Below are 13113 nucleotides of genomic sequence, written 5' to 3'. Positions count from 1 at the left end.
CTTTCCTAGCAGAAAATGGCTTCTGAGAGCAAGTAAGAGATAAAAAGGGGAATTTCTTATCAGTGAGGGTCACACTGTAGTCACTTCCTGTCTGAGTCAGGACTGAGTCAGCCACTTTCATACCTGATATTTAACTCTTTCAGACAGAGAAAGAAAAAAAAGGAACACAGCATAGTTATTTGTGTGCTAGGCACTGTACATACACATGTCTATCTCATTACGTCACATTTCAGTTCGGGTATCCTTTAAAGGATAACTGCATGTTTGGAGCAAATTACATCATAAAAACCTTTGCTTGAATGGCAGTGAATCCATTCATTGTGTTATTGATAAAATTGCCAGACTTGCATTGCTTTTTTTACTGTTATTAGGTGCTGTGCTGCACTCCCCCACACATCTGCATGTCCCTTTGCCAGCATTTCCGGTCTACATGAATCCCTCTATGTCTAGACACAGAGGAGTAGACAACTAGAGCAGACAGACAGATTAGCCCAGCAAAAATATCATCATCGGGCTACTCCCACTCCCAGTATTGCACACACTGCTGTAAAGTAACTGCATTGTAACTGCAGTGATTATATTGCTGTACACTGTAAAAGCTGTGATTTCTGTAATTAGCAACTAGTTTGTTCTTTTACATTTTGTATTGTTAGAAGCATTGTGGCCATTCTTACTTTCTTCCTCTCGTTTTTTACAAAGCAGGACTGCCCAACAACACAGCTACTGAATACCTTCATGACGGTCATCACTGACACAGAAACCAGATTCTGGTCACAAGCCCAATGTAAAATGGCTTTCCTGTTGTTGGGCTCTCAGAAAACAAAACAACAAAAATACTTTTTGATTGACTCAGTGCTCTGCTAAGGTGACAGTTCAGAATCTCCCCCTAGCTGCAGCTAGTATATCTATAATTTCTATCTAAACTGCTGCAGCTGCAGGGAATGATAAAGCACAGGTACAGCACTCATTGCACAAGGTAAAGCTATGGCACACCTGAAGTGAGAGGAAAATGGAGGCTGACATACGTCGATATCTGGGGGGGGGGGGGGGGTTTGGGGGAGGTATGGCAAGGAGTCACATGCCACTCCATGCCACTTCACTCTGGCACATGCATCACAAGCGGCGGGACAACAGCACTTACCGCTCTGCTGTGCCTATGGTGGGGATACACTGGGGGGGGTTGCACTTTTGCATGTGGTTCCAGTATAAGCCGAGATCCCCACTTTTTGGACCCAAAAACTCAGCTTTTACTCGAGTATATACGGTATTCAATGCAAAGTGTTGGAGGATGAGGATGGAACCATTAACTACCTAGTATGGCAATTTTCTCTGTATGCAGATCAACAAAGAGGTGTAGCTGAAATGAAACAGGGTTGGACCCACTACAACCACACACACTCACACCAAAGGGAGCCAGGAATCCATAGAACTCGTGAGAACATCCAGTAGAAAAAGGGTTCCGCTACACCAGAGGTTGGGTGAAAAAAGATCGGCTTTTATTATTCCATCAGTGCATACAAAAGATAAAAAAGCTTACGCGTATCGGAGCTCACGGCTCCTTAATCATAGCTTGCATACTAATACAAAGTGCTGGTTTATATAGTCTAACACCTCCCCAAAGAAGGGTGGGGGGGGCGTGACTGATGGTCTTAAAGTGACATAAGCACAAATATCTGTACAAAGTAACACGAAATCTTATTTGTAACATGTTAAAACAGTTTGCAAGAATATAAAAAAAATTCTTTTACAAAAGCAACAACAATGTCAAGTCGGATGAATAACATTGGAGAAGAAAAAGTGTATGTTAAAAAAGGTTCAAAGATAGTTGTAAATACAATTATTATGATACACAGTATTCCCAATAAGAGAGACATCTCTCATATATGTGAAGGGCTATACACCAAGGTCATATACCAAATTAATGTCCAACCTCGAGTTTAGTCCCCTTGGGACCCGTGTGTCCAGCCTCCAAATCCAGAGTGCCTCCCTCTTGCGTAACAGTTTATATGTATCCCCTCCTCTAACAGAACGAACAACCCTCTCTACCCCCTGAAAAACAAAACCCTTCATATCCCCCTGATGTACGTACAAGAAATGTCTTGCTACACTAGACACCTGGGAAATATAGGCTTCGTTCCTGAGGCACCTAGAGGGACCGTTAAAATGTTCCGAAATACGTTGGCGTAGGGGACGTGTCGTACACCCCACGTATTGTAGCTTACACACAGTGCACCCAACGAGATAAACCACATAGCTAGTATTACAGTTAATGCATTGTTTAATCTGAAATTTCGCATTGTTAGAGGTGGAAATTATCTCGCGGGATGGACTATGAACGCGACAATACCTACAGGTGTTATAGCCACATTTGTAGGAACCTGTATAGGTTAACCAGGTGGGGGCTCTTTTCTCCTGACTGGAAAAGAGACTTGGAGAGAGGCGTGACCCCAGGGTAGGGGCTCGTCGTGCAGAAAAGCTGCAACCCCCATCGAGAATTCTATGGAGTTTAGGGTCCGAGTGCAGAATGGGTATCTTTTAACAACATTGATAATTTTATTATACTCTAGACTATAGGGGGTTGTAAAGGTCAAACCCCTTTGTTTAGACCCAGATCTGCCATCAGCACCCCTATGCAGCAAATCTGCGCGGTTCTTACGTTTTACCTGCTCTTTGGCTTTTGCAATGACAGAGTGGTCATAGCCCCTATCCTGGAGTCTCCCCTCAACCAGGTCTAATTCCCGACCCATGTCATTGGAATCCGAACAATTCCTAGCAGCTCTCAATAGTTCCCCATATGGGATAGCTTTCAAGGTATGTTTGGGATGACAACTAGAGGCCAAAAGAAGGGAATTACCAGCACAGGCTTTGCGGTAGGTTTTAGTGACAATTCTGTTGGAAGTCTGTGATCCTCTCAGAGTCAAATCAAGATAGTTGACTTCTACCGGGTCCTGACAGATCGTAAATGACAAATTAAGATTATTATCATTACAATAAGACAGGAATTGAGTCACATGTTGGGGGGCCCCTCCATATCAGCAGCAGGTCATCTATATAACGACCATACCAAAAAATTAAATCTCTAAAGGGGTTCTCTGGTCCAAAAATGCGGAGCTCCTCCCACCATCCCATGTACAAGTTTGCTAGGGATGGGGAGAATTTGGCTCCCATAGAAGCTCCGCATCTTTGGAGATAAAAAACCCCGTCAAACATAAAATAATTATGGGTCAACAGATGACCCACCGCCGATATGAGAAAGTCCCCCAGCTTCTGGGCAAAAGACCCATACTTATGAACATGAAAACTCAAAGCTTCAAGAGCCAGGTCATGGGGAATCGACGAATACAGTGAGGCCACATCCATCGTAATCCATGAGGAGTGGTCATCCCACTGCAAAGGTTCCAAACTGTTAAGTAGGTGGGTTGTATCCCGTAAATAGCCGGGTAATCTTTGTACCAGGGCAGGGGCGTAACTAGGCCCCACCGGGCCCCCCTGCAGATTTTCTGAGCGGGCCCCCCCCCCCCGGGGCCCGCTCGCGGCCGTTTTGTGGGTGCTGGAGGGGTGGCAGCATGAGGGGAAAGCCTTGCCCACAGTCGGCGGGGAGAGGGGTAGTTCCCCCCTCTCCCTCACCTCGGGGCTCTCCCCTCCAGCTCCCCTCCAGCTCGTAAGTGTCTGTGGGGCTGTGGTAGGCAGCGAGCGGCGGGCAGATACATACCTGCTTCCGTGCGTTCCATCGGAGACTTCTCCCTCTAGCGGCTGACGTCACTACGCAAGGCTTTCCCCTCATGCTGCCACCCCTCCAGCACCCACAAAACGGCCCCAAGCGGGCCCCAGGGGGGGGGGCCGGGCCCCCCCGCGGGCGCAGGGGCTGCAGGGCCTATTCCTACGCCCCTGGACCAGGGGTTGAAGACAACCATCCACCCCCTGACCCAGGCGTTCCCCAAGGGAACCAATGCCCGCAACAATCGGGCGTCCCTTCGGGGGAACATCCGGTTTGTGTACCTTGGGAAGGTGATGAAATATAGGGATAACCGGTGCTTCCACCATAAGGTAATCCCGTTCCCTCTCAGTAAAAACCCCCAAAGATACTCACTCATTTAACAGTATTTTAAGTTCGGCTTGGAAGCATGCAGTGGCATCCCCACTTAGGATCTGGTAGGTATTAGTATCTTTCAGCTGTCTCAAGGCTTCTGTTTTATAGGAGTCGGCATCTAAAATCACCACAGCCCCTCCTTTATCGGCGTTATGTATTAGAATAGATTTGTCATTTTGGAGGGACCGTAGTGCCTCCTGTTCCCGTATCGAAAGGTCTGACTTAGCCCTAGAAACTCGCTGAATTCGCATGAGTTCACTCTCTACCATGTCCTGGAAAGTATCGACCACCCCAGACCTGGCCTGTATAGGATAGAAGGAGGGATTGGAGACGGACACGGGGCCCACAGCCGCCCCGGCGACCGAGGTGTAGCTGAGCTCAGCCTGTAGATACCTTAAACAGGATGCTAAGGGATGTGGCCAAATAAAACAGAAACCAATATTAAACCCTCGCACTTAAAAAATTACACATTCTGATACCCACAGACAATGATCAAAATCTCCAAAGATGATAAAATTGAGTGTGTCTGAAAAAACAATGTAGTGTTTTTGCACTTTATTGTTCCTGAAGTCATCTAAAAAACAAAAGCGTCATACTTACCTCAGTAGAGGGAAGCCACTGGATAGTCCAGAGGCTTCCCCCACCATTTTACTCCCCCATTGTCCCAGTGCTGCGTCTCCCTAAACATTTTCAACAAAATTGTTGAATACGTTTCCTGTGGATGTGCCCCTTTCACAGCCATGTATGCTCAGTAGAACAAGGCCGCTTTTCACTGGACATGATCAACCTGTACTTGTGCCCAATACGGCCAAGCTCGCACATTGATACAAGCAGGGCCACAATCAAGAAGAGGGTCCTTGGCAGCAGCAGAGGAGTTAAGGAGCATCTGGAAAGCCTCTGGAGCCTCAAGAGGCTTCCCACTACTTGGGTGAGTTTTTTTTTTTTATTACAGTTGTGCTGCGGTTTTCCTCCTATAAATTGGTTCCTTCTGCATCCCACACCAGTCAGCACACAAGCAGATGCTTCATGCATGTAAACCTGAGCTCCATGCGGGGTACACTTAGGGTTCCAAACTTGTAAATGAAACCCGAGGTGAGAGTGATATGGGGGCTGCCATATTTATTTCCTTTTAACCTTTTCGGGACCATGTTAATGAGATCCTACGCCGCACTTGTGGCTGTTCTAGCCTGATGCGGCGTAGGATCTACGCCGGCCCGCAATTTCCGCTCCCGACGCGATCGTGCGCACCCGGAGGGGGAGATTAAGCTGTCATATGACAGCCGACATCTCCCCCGAGTGATCAGCAGCCATCGCGTATGGCTGCTGATCACGTGATCACTACGATCGCCGTCGGATCGTAGTGATCAGTTTGACAGCTGCGGCGGCAGGGGGGGGGAAAGAAGAGGATCCACTCACCTCCCTGCCGTTCCAGCGACGATCGGCACCCCCCTCCGCTCTGGCCGGCACCTCCGCTCCGTCTGACGTCAGCGCCGGGTCCCGGCTTGATGGCGTCATCAAGCCGCGACCCGGAACTGATCTTCAGACAGAACGGAGATGCCGGCCGGAGAAGAGGGTCTCGTGCGGCTCATCGCTGGAGCCTGGAAGGTAAGTGAAGGCTGCTGGCAGAAGGGGGGGCACAGGCCACCATGGGGGGACACCACTCTAGCCAGCCACACACGGAATCTGGCCGCCTGACCCCCCCCCAAACGCGCGCACCCCCTTCCCGCGCAAAATGCCTGGTCCTTAAGGGGGGGTAGGTGGCCGGTGCCGAAAAGGTTAAACAATACCAGTTGTTTAAAAGTAAATACACATGGGTCCTGTGCCTTTAATACTTTTAGCCATAAACCATGAATAAACATGCAGATCCAGTGCTGACTGGATTAGCCACATGCTTGTTTCAGGGTGGTGACTCAAGGCTCACACACACGCTCAACAAAAGTCTTTTAAATGCGCAATTATCAAACAACTTTTGTTGTTGAAACAAGTTGAAACAACTAAAAAAAGTTGTTTGCTATTGTTTAAACAACTGTTAAGATGCAGCTCAAATCAATCCAACAGTTGGATTGACTTGAGGTGCACCTTTTTAGTTGTTTGATCAATAGCAAACAACTTTTTTTTGGTTATTTCAACTTGTTTCAACAACAAAAGTTGTTTGATAATTGTGCATTTAAAAGACTTTTTTTGAGCGTGTGTATGAGGCGGCAGACACTACTGATGAGAGAAGATAAACTGCTATTGCTTATAAGGAAATAAATATGGCAGCCTCCATATCACCCTGGGGTAGACTTTAAGTAAAAGGTAAGCATACTTGTCTCAACCAGCCATTCAGGGAACAATAAATTCTCCCATTCAATATAATGGTCTGCAGTGACATAGAGACAGGAAAGCTACAGCTTGAATCCAGCCCACAATCTCTTTATGGCGTAAACTTCCAAACAAGTGTAACTGTGCTTCTCATAGAGAAGAGAGAATTTGTTGGTGTGTGAATGGTGGTGATGGTTTGAGATATGACACTCTCTTACTGTGCTGTAAAATTATCTATCTGACAGATCAGGGAGTGATGATCCAATCCCCAAATACCATCTGGGTCACCGGGTACCCCAATCCATAGAACACACTTTAACAGTTTAAACCCAGGAGAGTGATGAAGCTAGGAAGTGAAACGGGTCGGGTAGTAGACCATCGGCACCTGGTGACAAGGGATCCGTCCCATGTGAGTTGTTTTACTCTGTTGTATGGAATTATGAAGACCCCAATGGTGTTTTTTATTGAAATAGACACACAGTATGTAGGATATCAACCTCGCTTATTCCATCTGTCTCACCTATACACCTTTTAATGGCATAAAAAAATATTGAATAGTTAGCTCAGGTTTAACTAGCAAATCACAATTTATTAGTAATAAGAGTATCAAAAGCCAACAAAAACTATCACTAACATTTAAAGTCAATTAAACATCGATTATGGCCATACTGATCCTAGATTCCCATAATGGTCTGTCCTTATAGATGCACCTATGATCAACAAAATTGGTACCAATTTTTTCTGCAGTCACCTAATCTTCAACCTCCCCGTGTGCGGAGGCTTGCGCCTGCCGGCAAAGCTTGGCTGTGTATCGGGCTGGCCACACTATACTACAGTGCATGTCGCCCACATCTCTGCCAGAGAGCCAGGCGATCTTGCAGTGGTTGCCAGGTTTTGCACGCTAATAGGTGCATATAATGAATGAGTTTTATTCAACAGAGGCGTGCAAAAATTGCACACGGGGAGATTGAAGATTAAGCAAGTGATCTATGTGCTCATATTGCTGGATTCTAAAAGGTGCCTGAAGAAAAAATTGTTACCAATTAAAGTGATCATATCTATAAGGACTGACCATTTTGGGAGTCTAGGATCAATATGGCCATAAGTGATTTTTTTATTGGATTTAAATCTTAGTGTTAAAGAGAATCTGTATTGTTAAAATCGCACAAAAGTAAACATACCAGTGCGTTAGGGGACATCTCCTATTACCCTCTATCACAATTTCGCCGCTCCTCGCCACATAAAAAGTGTTTAAGAAGTGTTTTTAAAAGTTTGTTTATAAACAAACAAAATGGCCACCAAAACAGGAAGTAGATTGATGTACAGTATGTCCACACATAGAAAATACATTCATACACAAGCAGGCTGTATACACCCTTCCTTTTGAATCTCAAGAGATCATTTGTGTGTTTCTTTCCCCCTGCAGCTATCTTCCACTGAAGTGTCAGGCTGTTTCTTCCTGCAGAGTGCAGACAGCTGTGCCTGTATGTAATTCCTCAGTATGTGAAAGCCCAGCCAGCTCAGAGGAGGATTTATCCAGCTTGTAAAAGATAATAGAGCAGAGAGAAGCTGCACTAATCTAAATAATACACAGGCAGTGTGCAGAGAGGGGCCTGGAGGGGGGAGATGCATCACAGAACCACAACACTGAAGAACTTGGCAGCCTTCCAGACACAGGCTGACAAGTCTGACAAGAGAGAGATAAGTTGATTTATTACAGAGATGGTGATAGTAGAACGTGCTGCAGTAAGCCAGAATACATTAGAATAGCTTTTGGAACTTGCAGGATTAAAAAAAACAGGATGCAATTTTTGTTACGGAGTCTCTTTAAGTTTTTTTGCCTTTTCATACTCTTATATTACTAATAAATTGTGATTTTATAGTTAATCCTGAGCTCTCTATTCAATATTTTTTGTTGTTTTTAACTGAATTACTAAAAAGTCTACACTTAGCAAATCTTGTTCTTGTCAATAAGTATGAAGTGCTTTATATTGTAAGAAGAGGAGAATGGAGGCATCCTTGGTGAGGCAACTGAACAGTGGGGGTGGAGTGCCTACTGTCTGGCTATGGAAACCGTGTTTGATTGGAGGCATTTAAAACTAAAGGATCACATACTTACGGACAACCTTAGAACTTGGGTTGTCAGCAGCTGGTAGGCGTTCCTTTCTGTTAAGGTGTGGGGGTTATGTTGTTTTGGATTGGTATATACCTGGGTGAACATATAAGATTGTCATCCCTGGAATATTGTGATTTAGTCTTATCACATAGATGACTCACTCAAGCCTGACTGTGTTCAGCACTATCCTTTCACACAAGGTTTCATGGGTGCTGAAGTCCTAGGTCTCGCATCACCTCAGGGGCGTAACTAGAACTCACCAGGCCCCCCTGCAAGAATCTGGATGGGGGCCCACTCAGGGCAGTTTTGGGGTGGCAGGAGGGGTCGCAGCATGAGGGGAGAGCATTGCAGATTGGTGGGGAGGGAGGACAGTCCCCCCTTCCCTCACCTCGGGTTCTCCCCTCTGCGCTCCCCTCCTGCATCTATTACTGGCAGCGGCGGCATCAGCAATACATACCTCCATTCACTACCGGAGGTCTCCGATCTGTAAGCACTTCACATTACTTCCTGTTTAAACACTGGGTGCAGGGGCTGCATCCCCGATTGTTACACCCCTGCATCACCTCTAGAGACACAATGCAAGTCTGGGCTGGAACATGCACACTATAAAGTATGTGCTTCATCTCTTTGGATTTTACCTGAAAATGCACAAGCATAAGAAAGTAAACTCACAAAACGCCTACTGTTACATCTGCTTGCTCCCCTCACTCCAGGGTGTGGATTTACCATAAGGCACTGTAAGCATGTGCCTACAGGCACCTGATGATTGAATGCCGGCTCACTTCCCTCCCGGACTCCCTTCCTCCCTCCCTCCCTCCTTCCCTACACAGAGTCCTAAGCAGAGTGTAAATTAAAGGTTGCTCACCCGACTCTCTGCATTCCACTGATGAGATATTAATCGGGGCACTTCTAGGTACTTAATACCGAGGGAAACCTGTAGCTACCTCCACCAGGCGCGGGAAGTAGGGGAGAGGTGACAGCTGGGCAAACCAGCACACTTGCAATGCAGTTCGGCAGGGGTTTGTAGGTCCATGTAAGGGGAAGTCTAAGGTGCCAGGACACCTGTGCCTATAGGCTCCTGTGATATAAATCTGGGGCTATGGTAACTTGCATAAAATTTCCCTATCAGGAATAATAGTAATAGCTCCAGATGTGCACAGTACAGATGAGATGTGAAAATTAGGATCCAAAGATTCAGGCTACTGTGTGACAACAGACTATGTCCAGCAGAACATGGAAAGGGTGTTGCAGAGATAATTATTCACAGAATCATCTAGACTGTGTGTTGATGAGTTTGGTCTCTGCTGTCCTATAAATTGCAGAGTAAGTCATGTCTATCGGAGGGTTTAAGGCTCCCAGACTGATTGTTTGAAAACGCATCAGTGTTTTTTTACGACGTGGAAGCTTTGCATAAAAAGCTCTTACGCCGTATAGATTTTGAAGTGAAGGGAAAACATTACTGTGTCTGATCAATGGTTTGGTGTGCAGGGATATTAATTATTGTGTGTCCCCAAAGAGTCTACTTTTCCACTGACATATTAAACCATATTAAAACAGCAACGTTGGATGCTTGCGCACGACAGGGCGTGAAGTAAAAAGCGGCCAGCGTGACAGATGTAATTAATTTTAGCCCAGCGGCTGGGAGGCCATGATAAATACTTCATCACCTCATCACTCTGATTGAGAGCAAAGCAGAAGGAGGGGCCTTGCTGACCCCCAAATATAAAACATAATCAAACAAATGCTGAAGTATTTTCTGGGCTTGGGCTGGTTCGTCCAACTTGTTGATATTTTACAGTCTGCTTTGATAGTTCCCCTACAGTGTAATAAGTAAATGAGGCACTGTAGTCAGCTCTGAGCTCACTGGCTCTGTGAACATTTTTAAATGTAGTTTTGTATAGTGTGAAAAAATATTGATGTCTGTGTCTTCACTGGAGAGATTTTTCCTCAATTCTTGCCCTTGGCATCAGCGATGTATCTACACAGCAGTAGTGGACCTGGCCTTGGCAGGGGGGGGGGGGGGGGGCTGGACTTATTACTTCATCCTCCTTCACTAGGCCACTCCCATGCTCCCCTGACTGTGTGTCCATTCAGACCCACAGATCAGCGTGACAGTAGTGACAGCTTACCTCCTCCCTGTCAGGTCTCTTCTGCACCCGCTGCATGTCCTCTCTGATGTCTGCCTTCCTCTTGGTCTTCAGCATGTTGTGTGACTTCATGAGACATGCAGAGAAACAAAACGGAGAGGAAGGCAGAAACCAGAGAGAGATCAGTGCCCCCTAATGATGAAGTGGGAGCGTCAGAGATACCCGACCGTGAAAAAGGTAAGCCCTGGCCATCACTGCTGCCATGGTGATCTGTGGGTCTGGATGAATGAACACAGTTAGGGGAGCACGGGAGAGGGGCTCTGGTGGAGGAGGAAGAAGAAGGAAGAATTCTGGGGCCCCCCTCCCCAACAGGCCCCCCTACAATTGCAGCAGTTGCTACCCCACAGTTACGCCACTGCAATCTAGCTACACCACTGATCCCAAGGGCAAGAAATGAGGAAACATCTTGTTTGGTTATACTAAAGTAACCTTGTAGTGAGAGGGATACAAATGGTGCCATATTTTTTTCCTTTTCAACTATGCCAATTTCCCAGCTAACCTCCTGATCTTGTGTCTCTAATACTTTCACAGATTCACTCATCCAGGCACAACTGTTATCCCTACAGCTAAGTTAAAAGCCGGGGTTTTAGTTCACAGAATAATGCATTCTTATGCTTAGTCACCTATACTGCGCAGATGTACCCAGGTAAACATAGGTGTCCTAACTCTAGCCCTGTAACATGCATAGTGCAGACATGCAAACACATTCATTGCATCAAACCTATCAATGGATTAGGAGCACACATCCTGACGTCCTCTCCTGGGACAGATAGTGCATCTTACCAATCGCACAAGGGAGCTAACGTACTGTATCCATGTGCACCATGCACATACACCAGCATAAGCTGTGTGCATGCTGACAAACACATACAGGGGATGGAGGGAGTGCACTGGATTAGACCCTAGCCACAGGGGCCAGTAAGAGTGTGAGGGGTTAATAGATTTTTTGCTGTTTTCTAGCCACACCCCCTTCAGCACCTCTCTTTCCTTAATAACTTATTTAATGTCCTAACTAGTGGCGATGTGCCTGGATATATGTATTTTTTTTCTTGTTACTGACCCCTGTGGCTAGGGTCTAATCCAGTGCACTCCCTCCTTCCCCTGTATGTGTTTGTCAGCATGCACACAGCTTATGCTGGTGTATGTGCATGGTGCACATGGATACATTACGTTAGCTCCCTTGTGCGATTGGTAAGATGCACTGTCTGTCCCAGGAGAGGACGTCAGGATGTGTGCTCCTAATCCATTGATAGGTTTGATGCAATGAATGTGTTTGCATGTCTGCACTATGCATGTTACAGGGCTAGAGTTAGGACACCTATGTTTACCTGGGTACTTCTGCGCAGTATAGGGGATTAAGAATGCATTCTTCTGTGAACTAAAACCCCGGCTTTTAACTTAGCTGTAGGGATAACAGTTGTGCCTGGATGAGTGAATCTGTGAATTCATTTGTTTGAACATTTGCATGCGAGAGTGCGAGGGGTTAATAGATTTTTGCTGTTTTCTAGCCACACCCCCTTCAGCACCTCCCTTTCCTTAATAACTTATTTAATGTCCTAACTAGTGGCGATGTGCCTGGATATATGTATTTTTTTTCTAATACTTTCAGCCATTGACCCAGAATGATTATGCACATCAGGTGTTGTGATTGAAGTCAGGTCATATTACCTACATGTATGTTCCAGGTGTGTGATTCAGACACCACTGCAGCCAAAAGGATCAGCCAGACTGCCAGCCAATTGTCATTCTTTAAAAATAAATAGATGGCACCATTTTAAATTAAAGAGGTGAGACAGTTACTTCCCAAAATCACCAAAATAAGGTGGACATTTTATAAGGTCATGTACTGTCATATAAAAAAATTCATTTTGTGGGTCAGGCCTTGTTTTGTGCCTAACAGGCAAATAAAGAAAAATGGAAAGCTGGCACTGCTGCAGATGTTCAATTTATTGCTACAACGTCATAAGGTGTACAACATTAAATCAAATTGCAATTGGTGGAGCACATACCCTGTGAGAAGAGGCGTGGGTGGTGGTGGGCACTCAGGCATCCAGTGCCCAGCACCCACCACCACCTACGCCTCTTCTCACAGGGTATGTGCTCCACCAATTGCAATTTGATTTGATGTTGTACAATTGCACATCTGCACCTTATGATGTTGTAGCAATAAATTGAACACCTGCAGCAGTGCCAGCTTTCCATTTTTCCTTATTTGCCTGTTATCAGAACTTCAAGCTTGAGCACGCAAAGAGAGTGTTAAGAAGAGGTATTCCTGAGGTCCTCATACATCTACTGCAAGTCCCAGTGTTGAGTGGTATATGTTTGCCGCTGTAGTGCCAATCTCCTGTCTTCTTCTGCTTGTTTTGTGCCTATTGGCTAGGCCTCACAATAGTATGAGCAGCTTGTTGTGTGTCAGTACAAAAAAAACCTATAAAATGTCAAAGTGACTGTGGGGA

Source organism: Hyperolius riggenbachi, chromosome 5 (genome assembly GCF_040937935.1).
Source record: "Hyperolius riggenbachi isolate aHypRig1 chromosome 5, aHypRig1.pri, whole genome shotgun sequence".
NCBI classification, from domain to species: domain Eukaryota; kingdom Metazoa; phylum Chordata; class Amphibia; order Anura; family Hyperoliidae; genus Hyperolius; species Hyperolius riggenbachi.
The sequence above is the reverse complement of the archived record's forward strand: the minus strand, read 5'-3'. Positions refer to the sequence as shown.